Source organism: Rhinoraja longicauda, chromosome 3 (genome assembly GCF_053455715.1).
Source record: "Rhinoraja longicauda isolate Sanriku21f chromosome 3, sRhiLon1.1, whole genome shotgun sequence".
In the NCBI taxonomy this organism is placed as follows: Eukaryota; Metazoa; Chordata; class Chondrichthyes; order Rajiformes; family Arhynchobatidae; genus Rhinoraja; species Rhinoraja longicauda.
In genome coordinates this window covers 92,917,608-92,934,905 of record NC_135955.1, presented here as the reverse complement: position 1 = coordinate 92,934,905, position 17,298 = coordinate 92,917,608, and the positions used below count along the sequence as shown (strand labels likewise).

The following is a 17,298-nucleotide window of genomic DNA, read 5'->3' as shown; positions in this document are numbered from 1 at the left end:
CTAAAATAAAAGTGTTAGATTCTTGCTATTGAGGGCGTGCAGCGTAGGTTTACTAGGTTAATTCCCGGAATGGCGGGACTGTCATATGTTGAAAGACTGGAGCGACTAGGTTTGTATACACTGGAATTTAGAAGGATAAGAGGAGATCTTATCGAAACGTATAAGATTATTAAGGGGTTGGACACGTTAGAGGCAGTAAACATGTTCCCAATGTTGGGGAAGTCCAGAACAAGGGGCCACAGTTTAAGAATAGGGGTAGGCCATTTACAACGGAGATGAGGAAAACCTTTTTCAGTCAGAGAGTTGTAAATCTGTGGAATTCTCTGCCTCAGAAGGCAGTGGAGGCCAATTCTCTGAATGCATTCAAGAGAGAGCTAGATAGAGCTCTAGGGGCTAGCGGAGTCAGGGGGTATGGGGAGAAGGCAGGAACGGGGTACTGATTGAGAATGATCAGCCATGATCACATTGAATGGCGGTGCTGGCTCGAAGGGCCGAATGGCCTCCTCCTGCGTCTATTGTCTATTTTGATAGCTGCAATTGCCCAAGGCACCTTGGAATTGTGTGTTTATCATATTGCATATTTCAATATAAAAACCAAGAAGATCAAGAATGATACAAGAAATGACCTTTTTCATCATAGAACTGAATGAAACTGAACTGATAAAATACATTGTGGATTTCTGGCTGATTAATTTTGTGGATATTTTAACTTCAGATTATTTGTTTGAAATTAAACTTTCTCAGAGCTGGGAGCTAAAATCCTTGATTCTTACCCGACAAGATTTCCAAGGCTTGTCTTTCCAGTCCTTTGAGTGGAACGTGATTCAGGCCCAGTCTTGTACCTTGGGCAAGTGTAATCACTTCTTCATGAAGTCGCCGAATATTCTGGTTGATAATAACACAGAAGTCAAGCATTATTCAGTGTCAAGACTCCAGGGTGAAGAATGAACATTCAAGAATGTTTTATCGTCTTATGCTGAAGGTTGCCAACTTTCCTGTATTAGCCAGGACATCCCGAAAATTGGGCTAAATTGGTTTGTCTAGCCCTTGTCCCGTATTAGGCCCAGACACTGTAAGCCTCAATGCTATAGGCCCGGACACTGTAGGCCCGGACAGTGTAGGCCCGGACACTGTAGGCCCGGGGGCAGCTGTAGGCTCGGACACTGTAGGCCTGGACACTGTAAGCCCAGACACTGTAGGCCCGGACAGTGTAGGCCCGGACACTGTAGGCCTGGACATTGTAGGCCCAGACACAGTAGGCCCGGACACCGTAGGCCCAGACATTCTAGGCCCAGACTCTGTAGGCCCGGACACTGTAGACACCGACACTGTAGGCCCGGGGGCAGCTGTAGGCCCGGACAGTGTAGGCCCGGACACTGTAGGCCCGGAGGCCACTGTAGGCCTGACAGTGTAGGCCCGGAGGCCCTGGTGCCGCCTGAAGGAGGTTGCGAAGCAATCCTCCTCCCGGCCCGGGCGGCCGCCATTGGTGGAGCGGGAGCACGTGGCCGCCGGCTTGGTGAGGTCATGTGGGGCGCGGGGCGGTGACGTCACCTTGTCCCATATTTGGGAGTGAGGAAGTTGGCAACAACTACTTATGGTCCAAAACCGAACGATGAAATTCTTACATGCAGAAGCAGCAGCAGCAGCATAACTGGTCTGCAAACACATTACTTAATAAATAATATGGTAAACAAAAACAGGAATACATTCATGTTCATCAATTCATATGATTTGAGAAGAATTAGGCCATTCGGCCCATCAAGTCTATTCGACCGTTTAATCATGGCTGATCTATCTCTCCCTCCTAACCCCATTCTCCTGCCTTCTCCCCATAACCCCTGACACCCGCACTGATCAAGAATCTAACTATCTCTGCCTTAAAAATATCCACTGACTTGGCCTCCACAGCCGTCTGTGGCAAAGAACTCCACAGATTCACCACCAATTAACATTTTGGTGCAGCGGTAGAGTTGCTGCCTCACAGCGCCAGAGACCCGGGTTTGATCCTGACTACGGGTGCTGTTAGGATTGCCATCATTTTTGGAATATCGGAAGGTAACCCTGAATTAAACGTGTTTCAGAAGAATTTATTTAATTACGGGCTAATAATGGGAAAAAAGCTCATACTGAAATTCTGGAAAAATGCGCCCACACCAACAATAAAAATGTGGATATCAAATATGTTTGAAACACTACATTTGGAAGAGATGAGATTCCTCTTAGCAGGTAAAGCAGACCAATTTCAAAAGACGTGGTCTACGTTTCTGGACCTATTACAAGCATGAGGTGCAATAGTAATTTTACAAAGAAATAAATAAATAAATGGTATCAGGACCTGGTAACGGGAGGTAAAACAACAAAACAGACTTGGTTGGTAGTCCCCTTCCTGCGGAGTTTAATGTTATAATAGAGCGATTGTTTCTACTTTTTTTTTTTTTTTTTTTTTCTTTCTTTTCTAGGGTCTACTTTCTTACTTTACTTCCTTCTCTAACTTCTTTTCCAAGGGGCTTTCTTTTCCCAACACTCTCTTGCACTTCACGACTCTTGCGCACTTTCTTTCTTTACTTCTTTACTTCTATCTTTTTCTTAAAGCTCAAAAAAAGGAAGCGGTATAAAAAATGTATTAAGATATACCTGTTGTATTATTGTAATTTACCGTACTTTTAATAAAAAAAAAAAAATAAAAATAAAAAAAAAAAAATAAAAAAAAAAGGATTGCCATCTGTCCCGTATTAGCCGGGACATCCCGTATTTTGTGCTAAATTGGTTTGTCCCAAACGTGACCGTCCTTGTCCCGTATTAGGCCGGGGGGTGCTGTCGGCCCGGACACTGTAGGCCCGGACAGTGTAGGCCCGGACACTGTAGCCACGGACACTGTAGGCCCGGACACTGTAGGCCCAGACACTGTAGGCCCGGACACTGTAGGCCCGGACACTGTAGGCCCGGACACTGTAGTACTGGACAGTGTAGGCCCGGACACTGTAGGCCCGGACACTGTAGGCCCGGACACTGTAGGCCCGGACACTGTAGGCCCGGACACTGTAGGCCCGGACACTGTAGGCCCGGACACTGTAGGTTAACGGAGTGTGTCCGGGGAGCGGGGCCGAGTGTGTTCGCCCGACGATGGTTGCGTAGCAACCCGCCTCCCGGCCCGGGCAGCCGCCGTTGGTAGAGCGTGAGCACGTGGCCGCTGGCTGGGTGAGGTCACGTGGGGCGGTGACGTCACCTTGTCCCGTATTTGCGAGTGAGATAGTTGGCAACCCTACGTGCAGTCTGAACGGAGCTTGTACGTTCTCCCCGTGACCTGTGTGTGTTGGTGAAAATACTCACTAAGACCTGAGTAAGAGAAAAGCAGTGACTTTGTTGTTGACTGAGCTGTGGGAGAGTAGGCAAGCCCACACGGTCTGTCAGCATCTTCTCCCCAAGTGATCCTCACAGCTGCATGTCATATATTTTATTATCAAACAATGGCAGGTGTTTACATTACCTGAGTGAGGGACCAGTGAACCCCTTAGCAACTACCAAGCCATTCAATCCCTTAGTAACTTCTTAGCAGCCCCTTGGCAACTCGTTAATGGCGGGACTGTCATATGAGGAAAGATTGGAAAGACTGGGCTTGTATTCACTGGAGTTTAGAAGGATGAGAGGGGATCTTATAGAGACGTATAAAATTATAAAAGGACTGGACAAGCTAGATGCAGGAAAAATATTCCCAATGTTGGGGGAGTCCAGAACCAGGGGCCACACAGTCTGAGAATAAAGGGGAGGCCATTTAAAACTGAGGTGAGAAGAAACTTTTGCCACCCAGAGAGTTGTGAATTTGTGGAATTTTCAGCCACAGAGGGCAGTGGAGGCCGAATCACTGGATGAATTTAAAAGAGAGTTAGATAGAGCTCTAGGGGCTGGGTGGAATCAAGGGATATGGGGAGAAGGCAGGCACGGGTTACTGATTGTGGATGATCAGCCATGATCGCTGCTGGACAACGACTCCCACCCCATGCAGGACACTGTCACTGCACTGAGTAGCTCCTTCAGTGACAGACTCCTTCACCCCAAGTGCGTGAAGGAGAGATACAGGAGGTCCTTCCTTCCCGCTGCTGTGAGACTGCACAACCAGCACTGCTCCCAGCAGACCAGTCAACAGTAACAGCTAAGAACACACAGAAAACTGATGACAATTTATTTGTGCATCTTTTATTTATAATGAATGCTCTCTTGCTATCCACTTTGCTGCTGTAACACTGTAAATTTCCCCGGTGTGGGACAAATAAAGCAATATATTACTATTATTATCACATTGAATGGCGGTGCTGGCTCAAAGGGCCAAATGGCCTCCTCCTGCACCTATTGTCTATGTTTCTATGTTAGCCAATCAACCCTTAGCAGCCCCAAAGCAACTTAACCAGTGATAGCGGAGTCAGGGGGTATGGGGAGAAGGCAGGAACGGGGTACTGATTGAGGATGATCAGCCATGATCACATTGAATGGCGGTGCTGGCTCGAAGGGCCGAATGGCCTCCTCCTGCACCTATTGTCTATTGTCTATTGTCTATTAACCATGTTTTTCAATCATTGTGGCTCAGCCGTATCTATATTTTGGCTATTGCAGGTGCTCAACAAATGTTGGGGGAGTCCAGAACCAGGGGCCACAGTTTAAGAATAAGGGGTAGGCCATTTAGAACGGAGATGAGGAAAAACTTTTTCAGTCAGAGAGTTGTGAATCTGTGGAATTCTCTGCCTCAGAAGGCAGTGGAGGCCAATTCTCTGGATGCTTTCAAGAGAGAGTTAGATAGAGCTCTTAAGGATAGCGGAGTGTGGGCTGGTGTTAGGGGACAAGGTGACGTCACCGTCCCGCGCTCCACGTGACCTCACCCAGCCAGCGGCCACGTGCTCCCGCTCCACCAACGGCGGGCACCCGGGGCGGGAGGCGGGTTGCTATGCAACATCCGTTGGGCGGCGCCCAGGCCTACACTGTCCGGGCCTACACTGTCCGGACCTACACTGTCCGGGCCTACACTGTCCGGACCTACACTGTCCTGACCTACACTGTCCGGAACTACAGTGTCTGGACCTACACTGTCCGGAACTACAGTGTCTGGACCTACACTGTCCGGGCCTACACTGTCCGGGCCTACAGCGCCCCCCAGGCCTAATGCGGGACAAGGGCAGTTCCGTACGAAACAAACCAACTTAGCCAAAAATACAGGATTTCCCGGCTAATACGGGACAGTTGACAACCCTAGCTGTGTAGGCTAGTTGGGCCTAATTCCACGCTTTATCACTCTATGACTCTGTAATTTCTTGTTACATATTTAAAAAAGACGCTCCAGAACGATATATTTCTCATTATATTCCCGTTGTGCTTTGATCTGTCCTGTTGATCTTTATTTTCAATGTTTTCCCGCCCCAATTATTTCCATTGGAACTCATATTGTTTACTCACTCGAGATTGAAGTGCCTCCATACAATGAGGAATACTGGTCAGTTCATAGAAATTACTGGAATGTATCCCCCACCAACAATAATGTTTACAAAAATGATGTATTATTAATGATGGAATTGTGATTATGGTTAATATCAATCATATGTTGGTTCACGTTCTTTAGTGATAGAAGCAGAATTATGCCATTCTGCCCATCAGGTCTATTCCGCCATTCAATCATGGCTGATAGACAATAGACAATAGACAATAGACAATGGACAATAGACAATAGGTGCAGGAGGAGGCCATTCGGCCCTTCAGCCCTTCGAGCCAGCACCGCCATTCAATGTGACCATGGCTGATCATTCTCAATCAGTACCCCGTTCCTGCCTTCTCCCCATACCCCCTGACTCCGCTATCCTTAAGAGCTCTATCTAGCTCTCTCTTGAATGCATTCAGAGAATTGGCCTCCACTGCCTTCTGAGGCAGAGAATTCCACAGATTCACAACTCTCTGACTGAAAGAGTTTTTCCTCAGCTCAGTTCTAAATGGCCGACCCCTTATTCTTAAACTGTGGCCCCTTGTTCTGGACTCCCCCAACATTGGGAACATGTTTCCTGCCTCTAATGTGTCCAACCCCTTAATAATCTTATATGTTTCGATAAGATCCCCTCTCATCCTTCTAAATTCCAGTGTATACAAGCCTAGTCGCTCCAGTCTTTCAACATATGTTGGTTCACATTCTTTAGTGATAGGAGCAGAATTATGCCTTTCAGCCTATCAGGTCTATTCCGCCTTTCCATCATGGCTGATCTATCTTTCCCTCCTAACCCCATTCTCCTGCCTTCTACCCGTAACCCCTGACACCCGCACTAACAAAGAATCCATCTATCTCTGCCTTAAAAATATTCACTGACTTATGGCCTCTACATCCTTCTGTGGCAAAGAATTCCACAGATTCACCACCCTCTGACTAAAGAAATTCCTCCTCATCTCCTTCCTGAAGGTATGTCCTCTAATTCTGAGGCTGTGCCCTCTGGTCATAGACTCTCCCACTAGTGGAAACATCCTCTCCACATCCACTCTATCCAGGCGCCATTTGGAGTATTCTGTTCACTTTTGGTCACCCTGCTTTAGGAAGGATGTCGTTAAGCTGGGATGCGTGCATAGAAGATCTACAAGGATGTGTAGGGAGGAACTGCAGATGCTGGTTTAAAACGAAGATAGACACTTGAGTAACTCAGTGGGTCAGGCAGCATCTCCGGAGAACATGGATAGGTGACGTTTCACAGAGTGCTGGAGTAACTCAGCGGGTCAGGCAGCATCTGTGGTGAACATGGATAGGTGACGTTTCACAGAGTGCTGGAGTAACTCAGCCATGATCACATTGAATGGCGGTGGTGGCTCGAAGGGCCGAATGGCCTCCTCCTGCACCTGTTGTCTATTGTCTATGTTCAGGCAGCATCTCTAGAGGAACGTAATAGGTGACATTTCGGGTCAAGACCCTTCTTCAGACCAAGGGTCAGGGGGGAAGGGAAAACGAGAGATATAGGCGGTGATGGAGAACAAATAGAACAAATGAAGGAAAGATATGCAAAAAGGTAACGATGACCAGGGAAAGGTGGAGCCCACAATGCTCCATTGTTGGCAGTGGGCGAGGTGATAACAAGTTATACAGACAATGAATCTCAACAGGACGACAGTGGAACTAGTACACATACTAGGGTGGGGCGGAACAGAGAGAGAGAGGCCCATCGCAAATTGGAGGAACAGCACCTCATATTTCGCTTGGGTAGCTTACAGCCCAGCGGTATGAACATTGACTTCTCTAACTTCAAGTAACCCTTGCATCCCCTCTCTCTCCGGCCCTCCATCACTCTTGTACTAGAAATACAAAGATGTTGTGTTCGGTGCTGGGCCTTTTGCTGTTTGTCATCTACGTCCATTATTTTGAATGAGAACAGACAGGGCAAGGTTAGCTGGTTTGCTGATGATACGTAAGTGGGTTTTCTATGTTTCTATGTTTCCATGTTGGAATAACTTTTCTATTTAACTACTATCTTTAAAAAAAAACACTTGATAAAGTTGTTAATAAAAGACATATGGCCAAAATAAAAAAAAACTTGAGGAAAAATTAAGCAGCAGGAATTGGATAAGAAAATAACTAGATGATGGTGTTAAAAGATCAGTGGTAGCAGTTATAATCATGACTTGCCACTGTGAATCTCAGCATTAAGGATGTTTATAAACGATTTTAATGAGCACTAACTAATGAACATCAATGATTGGTGACAATATTTCTCGGCATTAGAAAACATGATTCGGCACGATGGCACAGCGGTAGAGTTGCTGCCTCACAGCGCCGGGGACCCGGGTTCCGTCCCAACTACGGGCGCCGTCTGTACGGAGTTTGTACGTTCTCCCCGTGACCTGCGTGGGTTTTCTCCGAGATCTTCGGTTTCCTCCCACACTTCAAAGACGTGCAGGTTTGTAGGTTAATTGACTGGGTAAATGTAAAAATTGTCCCTAGTGGGTGTAGGATAGTGTTAGTGTGCGGGGATCGCTGGGCGGCGCGGACTCGGTGGGCCGAAGGGCCTGTTTCCGCGCTGTATCTCTAAATCTAAATCTAAATCTATTCACAAAAGCATGGAATCATCGAAACATGGAAAATAGGTGCAGGAGGAGGCCATTTGGCCCTTCGAGCCAGCACCGCCATTCATTGTGATCATGGCTGATCATCTGTTTGTGTGTGTGTTCATTGAGAGGCACTCAGGTATATATATATAAGTCCTTTATTAGCAGGTACTTATAGTACAGATGCTGGCTTCCATTACCTCCAGTCCCCCACCGGATCTCCCAGCACCAGGATAACGCGGTACAAAACCCGGCCTGGATTTCGCACCGGGTGCACAACAGTAAAACCAGACATGGATCTACATCCCCCTTCTTAAGCATAAGCCCCCCAAACTAGATAAGAGTATATAAAGCCACTACAATATGAAACAACTACAACTTACCCCCATCCTAATACAAGGGATGAAAAAACAACTACGACCAACGCTAAGCGGAGGAGGATACAACTCGAGTAAGATAAACAAAAGGGGGACGGTAACGACCGTAATTAACCAGAGTCCATAGCAAGTGTCTAGCCACAGTCTTGGTACTTGGGATTGGGCTTACAGACCCGTCCTGCACGAGTACAATACAAGCCCTCCGCCGTATCCATTGTAGGTGTCAGCACCATGGGTGGTGGTTCAAACAGCACTGGTCTCGCAATGGCCTTCTGCACAGGAGACTGCACCAGTGAAGTCATGGGTGGCTGTGTAGGCAACTTTATGTGTGATTCCATCACCGGCTCCTTTGTTGGTGTAAAGACCGGCTTGTGGTCTGCCGACGCCTGGCCTCCATTGGTCTATAACCTGCCATCTGCGACCTCCGTGTAGCCATGCGGACGCGGATGAGATGGCACCGGCTCATTCACCGGTAGAAGGTGTTTTCTGTTCCGCCGGTAGGTTCCTCCTTCCGATTGGACAAGATAGGACCGCGGCTCCTGGCAGGTCCCACTAACTACACCCAGACGATCATCACCCTTCTGGGTCTGCAGACGGACCGTCTGACCCTCCGACAGAGGCTGGAGAGGATGGCTAGACCTGTCGTAATACGCCTTCTGGATCTGCCGTTTATGTTGCAGCTGAGCCTGAACAAATTGGGGCTCGTGAACATGGGGCTGCAGCAGGTGTCTTGCAACAGGAAGGGTGGTACGAGTTTGTCTGGACATCAATCGTTGGGCCGGCGAACCCAATACCGGGCCTGTTTCCGCGCTGTATCTCTAAATCTAAATCTAAATCTATTCACAAAAGCATGGAGTCATAGAAACATGGAAAATAGGTGCAGGAGGAGGCCATTTGGCCCTTCGAGCCAGCAACGCCATTCATTGTGATCATGGCTGATCATCCACAATCAGTAACCCGTGCCTGCCTTCTCCCCATACCCCTTGATTCCACTAGCCCCCAGAGCTCTATCTAACTCTCTTTTAAATTCATCCAGTGAATTGGCCTCCACTGCCCTCTGTGGCAGAGAATTCCACAAATCCACAACTCTCTGGGTCATAGAGACGTACATCGTGGAAACAGGCCCTTTGGCCCAACTTGCCCACACACCACAATGACATCTTCCTACAGCAGGAAGACCAAAGATGAACACAATACTCTATGTGGCAGCAAAGCGGAATAATTTCCACCAAAGGTTTAGGTTAGTCTTCGAGATACAGCGCGGAAACAGGCCCTTCGGCCCACCGGGTCCGCGCCGACCAGCGATCCCCGCACACTAACACTATCCTACACACACTAGGGACAATTAAAAAAAAAAAATTTCCAAGCAAATTAACCTACAATCCTGCACGTCTTTGGAGTGTGGGAGGAAACCGAAGATCTGGGAGAAAACTCACGCGGGTCACGGGGAGAATGTACAAACTCCGTACAGACAGCACCCGTAGTCGGGATGGAACCCGGGACTCTGGCGCTGTGAGGCAGCAACTCTACCGCTGCGCCACCGTGCCACCAAAACTGTGCCGGCACTGGGATATACAGAGAATGGAGAGATGTGGATCACGTGCGCAGGAGGATGAGGGGAGATCTTATAGAGGTGTATCAAATCATGAGGGGAATGGATCGGGTAGACGCACAGAGTCCCTTGCCCAGAGTAGGGGAATCGAGGACCAGAGGACATAGGTTCAAGGTGGCGGGAGAGATTTAATAGGAATCTGAGGGGTAACTTATTCACACAAAGGGTGGTGGGTGTATGGAACGAGCTGCCAGAGGCAGGTGGGACGAGTGTAGATGGGACGTGTTGGTCAGCGTGGGCAAGTTGGGCCGAAGTGCTTATTTCCATGCTGTACTACTCTGTCTTTTTGTGTCTCTGTGTCCCTGTGTCTCTGTGTCTCCGTGTGTCTCCGTGTGTCTATCTGTGTCTCTGTGTCTCTGTGTCTCTGTGTCTCTGTGTCTCCGTGTGTCTCTGTGTCTCCGTGTGTCTCTGTGTCTCTGTGTCTCTGTGTCTCTGTGTCTCTGTGACAGTGTCTCTGTGACTCTGTGACTCTGTGACTCTGTGTCTCTGTGACTCTGTGTCTCTGTGTCTCTGTGTCTTTGTGTCTCTGTGTCTCTGTGTCTCTGTGTCTCCGTGTGTCTCTGTGTCTCAGTGTCTCTGTGACTCTGTGATGCGTTTTCTGTTCCATGTGCATTGGGTAAATTTGCTAATTGCCCAACCAAATGCCGCCAGTGGACTTGCTGAAGGGGTAAAGCTGAACGTCGGGTCTAAATGAGGCGAGCTATTTTCTTTTAATCATCCGTGTGTTTGCTTTGGATACATCAGAGTCACCCTGACATTAGTGCTGTGTGAGAGACATGAGGCAGAGGGCACGCCCTGCTCCTGTAATCATCGGCACAGCTTCATTAGTCATTAGAGGTCACTGGCAGCCCAGTGGGGACTTGTCCTCTTGCTTTGCTAACCCGCGGCTGACCCGCTAAACACGTTTGATCGCGGCGACGTTTGAGGTCAGCCCGCGACACGGTGAAATCAATTATCAACAGGGCCCCGTTCCTTTTGTAAACGATGAAGCCGTCCAGCTGTACACTCTCCGCCCCCGTTTCCAAAAAAGCTTTTTATTTAAACGTTGTAAATCAGATCAAAGAGGCCAGCCATGTTTAACTGAACGACCCTCCGCTCTGCACATGAATGCTCATTTGTTAACCGCCAAAGAACGGGTCTCAAAAGATCATTATTTCTGCACATTTAAGGTCGGCGTGGAAATTTGCCTTGTAATCAACGTCGACCTGCTTTCAATGGACCATCTGCAGCCTCGTCTTTGAGCGGATCTGAAAGTTGGCGTGCAGGTACGGCAGGCAGTGAAGAAAGCCGATGGCATGTTGGCCTTCATAACAAGAGGAGTTGAGTACAGGAGCAAAGAGGTCCTTCTGCAGTTGTACAGGGCCCTAGTGAGACCGCACCTGGAGTACTGTGTGCAGTTTTGGTCTCTAATTTGAGGAAGGACATCAGTCGACAATAGGCTATAGACAATAGGTGCAGGAGTAGACCATTCGGCCCTTCAAGCCAGCACCACCATTCAATGTGATCATGGTTGATCATTCTCAATCAGTACCCCGTTCCTGCCTTCTCTCCATACCCCCTGATTCCGCTATCCTTAAGAGCTCTATCTAGCTCTCTCTTGAATGCATTCAGAAAATTGGCCTCCACTGCCTTCTGAGGCTGTCTTAAGGATAGCGGAGTCAGGGGGTATGGGGAGAAGGCAGGAACGGGGTACTGATTGAGAATGATCAGCCATGATCACATTGAATGGCAGTGCTGGCTCGAAGGGCCAAATGGCCTCCTCCTGCACCTATTGTCTATGTTTCTGTGTTTCGCCAGCTTTTGGTGCCTGTCTTCGGTGTAAACCAGCATCTGCAGTTCCTTCTTGCACAGGCAGTCACGGTGGCGCAGCGGTAGAGTTGCTGCGTGGGTTTTCTCCGAGATCTTCGGTTTCCCCCCTCACTCCAAAGACGTGCAGGTTTGTAGGTTAATTGGCTTGGTATAAATGTAAAAATTGTCCCTAGTGCGTGTAGGATAGTGTTAATGTGCCGGGATCGCTGGGCGGTGCGGATCCGGTGGGCCGAAGGGGCCTGTTTCCGCGCTGTATCTCTAAACTAAACTAAAGTAAACTAAAAATAAGATCTGTATTCAGTCCCCTACACCAGGAATTGGATTAACGTGTGATGGACATAAATGAGGACCTCATTTCACACAGAGGGTGGTGGGTGCATTGAACGAGCTGCCAGAGGAGGTAGTTGAGGCTGGGACTATCCCATTGTTTAAGAAACATTCAGACAGGTACATGGATAAGGTTTAGAGGTTTCGAAGGATATGGGCCAAAAACAGGCAGGTGGGACTAGTGTAGATGGGGCATATTGGTTGGTGTGGGCAATTCAGACCGAAGCCTCACAGAGCCTGAGGTCCAGGTTCCATCCCGACTACGGGCGCTGTCTGTACGGAGTTTGTACGTTCTCCCCGTACCTGCGTGGATTTTCTCCAGGTGCTCTAGTTTGCTCCCGCACTCCAAAGATGTACAGGTTTGTAGGTTAATTTAGTTTAGAGATACAGCGCGGAAACAGGCCCCTTCGGCCCACCGGGTCCGCGCCGCCCAGCGATCCCTGCACATTAACACTATCCTACACACACTAGGGACAATTTTTACATTTACCCAGCCAATTGACCTACAAACCTGCACGTCTTTGGAGTGTGGGAGGAAACCGAAGATCTTGGAGAAAACCCACGCAGGTCACGGGGAGAACGTACAAACTCCGTACAGACAGCGCCCGTAGTCGGGATGGAACCCGGGTCTCCGGCGATGTGAGGCAGCAACTCTACCGCTGCGCCACCGTGACCGCCACTCTGTGGCAAAGACTTGGTATCTTTATGGAGTGCGGTTTGTATGGAGTTTGTACGTTCTCCCCGTGACCTGCGTGAGTTTTCTCCGAGATCGTCGGTTTGTGGGTTAATTGGCTTCGGCAAAATTGAAAATTGTCCCGAATGTGTAAGATGGGGCTAGTTTACGGTTGATCGCTGGTCGGCACGGACATGGTGGGCCGAAGGGCCAGTTTGCACAATGTATCTCTGAACTAAACTAAACTGAAACCCGATTAGGGATTGTATTCAGCCAAGAATATACATAATCAATGATGCAGCCTTTACACTGCAAATTTGCTAATCCAATTGTAATGAACACCTTAAGTCATTCAGCTCAACGGCTCAGGATTCGTTTAGTTTAGTTTTGAGATCTAGCACGGAAATAGGCCATTCGGCCCACTGAGTCCGCGCTGTCTCACAGTTCGCAAAGTCCAGGAGCAGAATTAGGCCATTCGGCCCATCAAGTCCACTGCGCCATTCAATCGTGGCTGATCTATCTCTCTCCCTCTCAACCCCATTCTCCTGCCTTCTCCCCGTAACCCCTGACACCCGCAATAATCAATCTATCTCTGCCTTAAAAATTGACTTTGCCTCTGCAGCCGTCTGTGGCAATGAATTCCACAGATTCACCACCCTCTGATGAAAGAAATTCCTCCTGGGCTCCTTTTTGAAGGGAGGAGATCTTATCGAAACGTATAAGATTATTAAGGGGTTGGACACGTTAGAGGCAGGAAACATGTTCCCAATGTTGGGGGAGTCCAGAACAAGGGCCACAGTTTAAGAATAAGGGGTAGGGCATTTAGAACGGAGATGAGGAAAAACTTTTTCAGTCAGAGAGTTGTGAATCTGTGGAATTCTCTGCCTCAGAAGGCAGTGGAGGCCAATTCTCTGAATGCATTCAAGAGAGAGCTAGATAGAGCTCTTAAGGATAGCGGAGTCAGGGGGTGTAGGGAGAAGGCAAGAACGGGGTACTGATTGAGAATGATCAGCCATGATCACATTGAATGGTGGTGCTGGCTCGAAGGACCGAATGGCCTCCTCCTGCGCCTATTGTCTATTGTCTATTGATGTCCTTGTATTCTGAGGTTATAACCATTGATAGCCTGTGCACACCAGTTCTGTGTTCCCCAGTTTTCTTGTCCACTCCCTGCACACAAGGGGCGATTTTTGCAGAGAGCTGATTAACCCACAAACCCGCACGTCTTTGGGATGCTAGCGGCTTTACCAGATGTGCCTTGATGCCACCTGGTGTGTGCTAACGTTCTATTATTTACACGCAAGATGTTGTCAGAACTGTCTCATGTCCTGTAATATGCTTTTTTTTAGATTTAGAGATACAGCGCGGAAACAGGCCCTTCGGCCCACCGAGTCCGCGCCGACCAGCGATCCCCGCACACTAACACTATCCTACACACAATTTTTACATTTACCCAGTCAATTAACCTACATACCTGTACGTCTTTGGAGTGTGGGAGGAAATCGAAGAGTGTGGGAGGAAACCGAAACCGAAGACATGTTCCAAATTTTGGGGGAGTGCAGAACCAGGGGCCATAGTTTAAGAATAAGGGGTAGGCCATTTAGAACGTAGATGAGAAAAAACTTTTTCACACAGAGAGTAGTAAATCTGTGGAATTCTCTGCCTCAGAAGGCAGTGGAGGCCAATTCTCTGAATGCATTCAAGAGAGAGCTAGATAGAGCTCTTAATGATAGCGGAGTCAGGGGGTATGGGGAGAAGGCAGGAATGGGGTACTGATTGTGAATGATCAGCCATGATCACATTGAATGGCGGTGCTGGCTCGAAGGGCCAATTGGCCTCCTCTTGCACCTGTTGTCTATTGTCTATTGTCTATTGTCTATTGTCTATAAGCAAGGTACACACAAAATGCTGGAGTAACTCAGTGGGACAGGCAGCATCTCTGGAGAGAAGGAATGGGTGACATTTCGGGTCGAGACCCTTCTTCAGACATAAGCAAAATTTAAATGGCAAATGAATAGATTCAGTCTATCGCTTCACAGAATATCTTACCATTTGCAATTTCTTTAAAACAAAAACTAATCCAAGTTTGTTCTCCGGAGACTGTTTTTATTTCTATCATCTTTGTATTAGAGGACAACAGACACTTGTAACAACATCTTGCATGTAAATAATAGAATATGAACGTACCCTTTCTGTGTGTGCAGATTTGGGTTTAAAGGATTAAGGCATTTATTACAAGTGGATTAGCAACCTTACAGTGCTTAAACAAGTAGAGATATGGCTGCTTGAAACTCCAGAGTACTATGCCTGCCACTATTAACTGCCTATGTTCCCTTGTGAGAGATAAACAGCTCACACAAATCTCTAGAAAAGGCCCAGAAAGCAAAGAAAGGCCGATGAGACTGAGGAACGTCACATGGGGTGGCACAGTGATGATCATAAGAGTCCACAAGTCCACAGGAGCAGAATTAGGCCATTCGGCCCATCAAGTCTACTCCGCCATTCAATCACGGCTGATCTATCTCTCCCTCCTAACCCCATTCTCCTGCCTTCTCCCCATAACTCCTCGCACTAATCAATAGCGCAGCGGTAGAGTTGCTGCCTCACGGCGCCAGAGACCCGGGTTCCATCCCGACTACGGGCGCCGTCTGTACGGAGTTTGTACGTTCTCCCCGTGACCTGCGTGGGTTTTCTCCGGGCGCTCCGGTTTCCCCCCACACTCCAAAGACGTGCAGGTTTGTAGGTTAATTGGCTTCTGTAAAATTGTAAATTATCCCTAGTGTGTGTAGGATAGTGTGACTGTCCAGGCTGGTCGCTGGTCGACTTGGACTCATTGGGCCGAAGGACCTGTTTCCGCACTATATCTCTAAAGTAAAAGCCACCTATCCAGTTCTCCAGAGATGCTGCCTGACCCGCTGAGTTACTCCAGCACTCTGTGAAACGTCACTTATCCATGTTCTCCACAGATGCTGCCTGACCCGCTGAGTTACTCCAGCACTCTGTGTCTTAAGTAAGACCAATTGTTTGATTATGAAAGATATATTATCACCCCGGCCATCCCTTCCTCTCCCCGCTCCCGCCCGGCAGAAGGTACAGAAGCTTGAAAGCGCGCACCACCAGACTCAGGGACAACTTCTTCCCCTCTGTTATCAGGCTTCTGAACGGCCCTTCCATAAGCCAGGGCACTGTCCGATTCACCTCTACCCCATTGCGGACATTGGACTTTGTCTGTGGAACTGATGCGCTGCAATGCTTGATTTGGAAAGGCGTCAAAGTTTATGGGAGAAGGCAGGAAAATTGGGAAAACAATCAGCTTTTATCAAATGGCAGAGCAGACTCGATGGGCTGAATAGCCTTTTGCTGCTTCGATATCTTAGGATTCTAATAATGCTGAGAACTATATTCTGCACTCTGTATCTTCCCCTTTGCTCTACCTATTGTTCCTGAGTTTAACTTGATTGTATTTATGTGTGGTATTACCTCATCTGTTTACATAGCACACAAAACAAAGCTTTTCACTGTACCTCGGTTCACATAGAAACATAGAAACATAGGTGCAGGAGGAGGCCATTTGGCCCTTCGAGCCAGCAACGCCATTCATTGTGATCATGGCTGATCATCCACAATCAATAACCCGTGCCTGCCTTCTCCCCATATCTCTTGATTCCACTAGCCCCTAGAGCTCTATCTAACTCTTTTAAAAATCCATCCAATGAATTGGCCTCCACTGCCCTCTGTGGCAGAGAATTCCACAAATTCACAACTCTCTGGGTGAAAACGTTTCTTCTCACCTCAGTTTTAAATGGCCTCCCCTTTATTCTTAGACTGTGTGGCCCCTGGTTCTGGACATGTGACTATGATGAACATAAACCTAAATCTAACCCTAAACTTTACGAGGATGTTGCCAGGACTAGAGGGTGTGAGCTACAGGGAGAGGTTGAGCAGGCTGGGACTATATTCCTTGGAGCGCAGGAGGATGAGGGGTGATCTTATAGTGGTGTACAAAATCATGAGAGGAATAGATCGGATAGATGCACAGAGTCTCTTGCCCAGAGTAGAGGAATCGAGGACCATAGGACAGAGGTTCAAGGTGAAGGTGGAAAAAATTTATTAGGAACCTGAGGGGCAACTTTATCACACAGAGGGTGGTGGAGAAATGGAATGAGGAGGTAGTTGAGGCAGAGACTATCACAACGTTCAAGAAAGATTTAGACAGGTACTTGGACAGGACAGGTTTGGAGGGATATGGGCTAAATGCTGCAATATAGCACACCTTGCAGTGAATTGTGGACGCAGCCCAGACCATCACACAAACCAACCTCCCTTCCATTGACTCCATCTACACCTCACGCTGCCTCGGCAAGGCCAGCAGCATAATCAAGGACCAGTCTCACCCCGGCCACTCCCTCTTCTCCCCTCTCCCATCGGGCAAGAGGTACAGAAGT

At 48.1% G+C, this 17,298-nt stretch overlaps 1 protein-coding gene across 1 annotated transcript in view; it reads right to left on the bottom strand.

Annotated features, from left to right (window-relative positions):
* The window catches only part of LOC144592184 (teneurin-3-like), a 2,027,615-nt gene that overhangs the window by 1,138,435 nt on the left and 871,882 nt on the right, over nucleotides 1-17,298 (bottom strand). The window contains exon 5 of the mRNA XM_078396656.1: nucleotides 774-885. The gene's annotated coding sequence lies outside the window, so the exon portion shown is untranslated. The remainder of the gene's footprint in view (nucleotides 1-773; nucleotides 886-17,298) is intronic.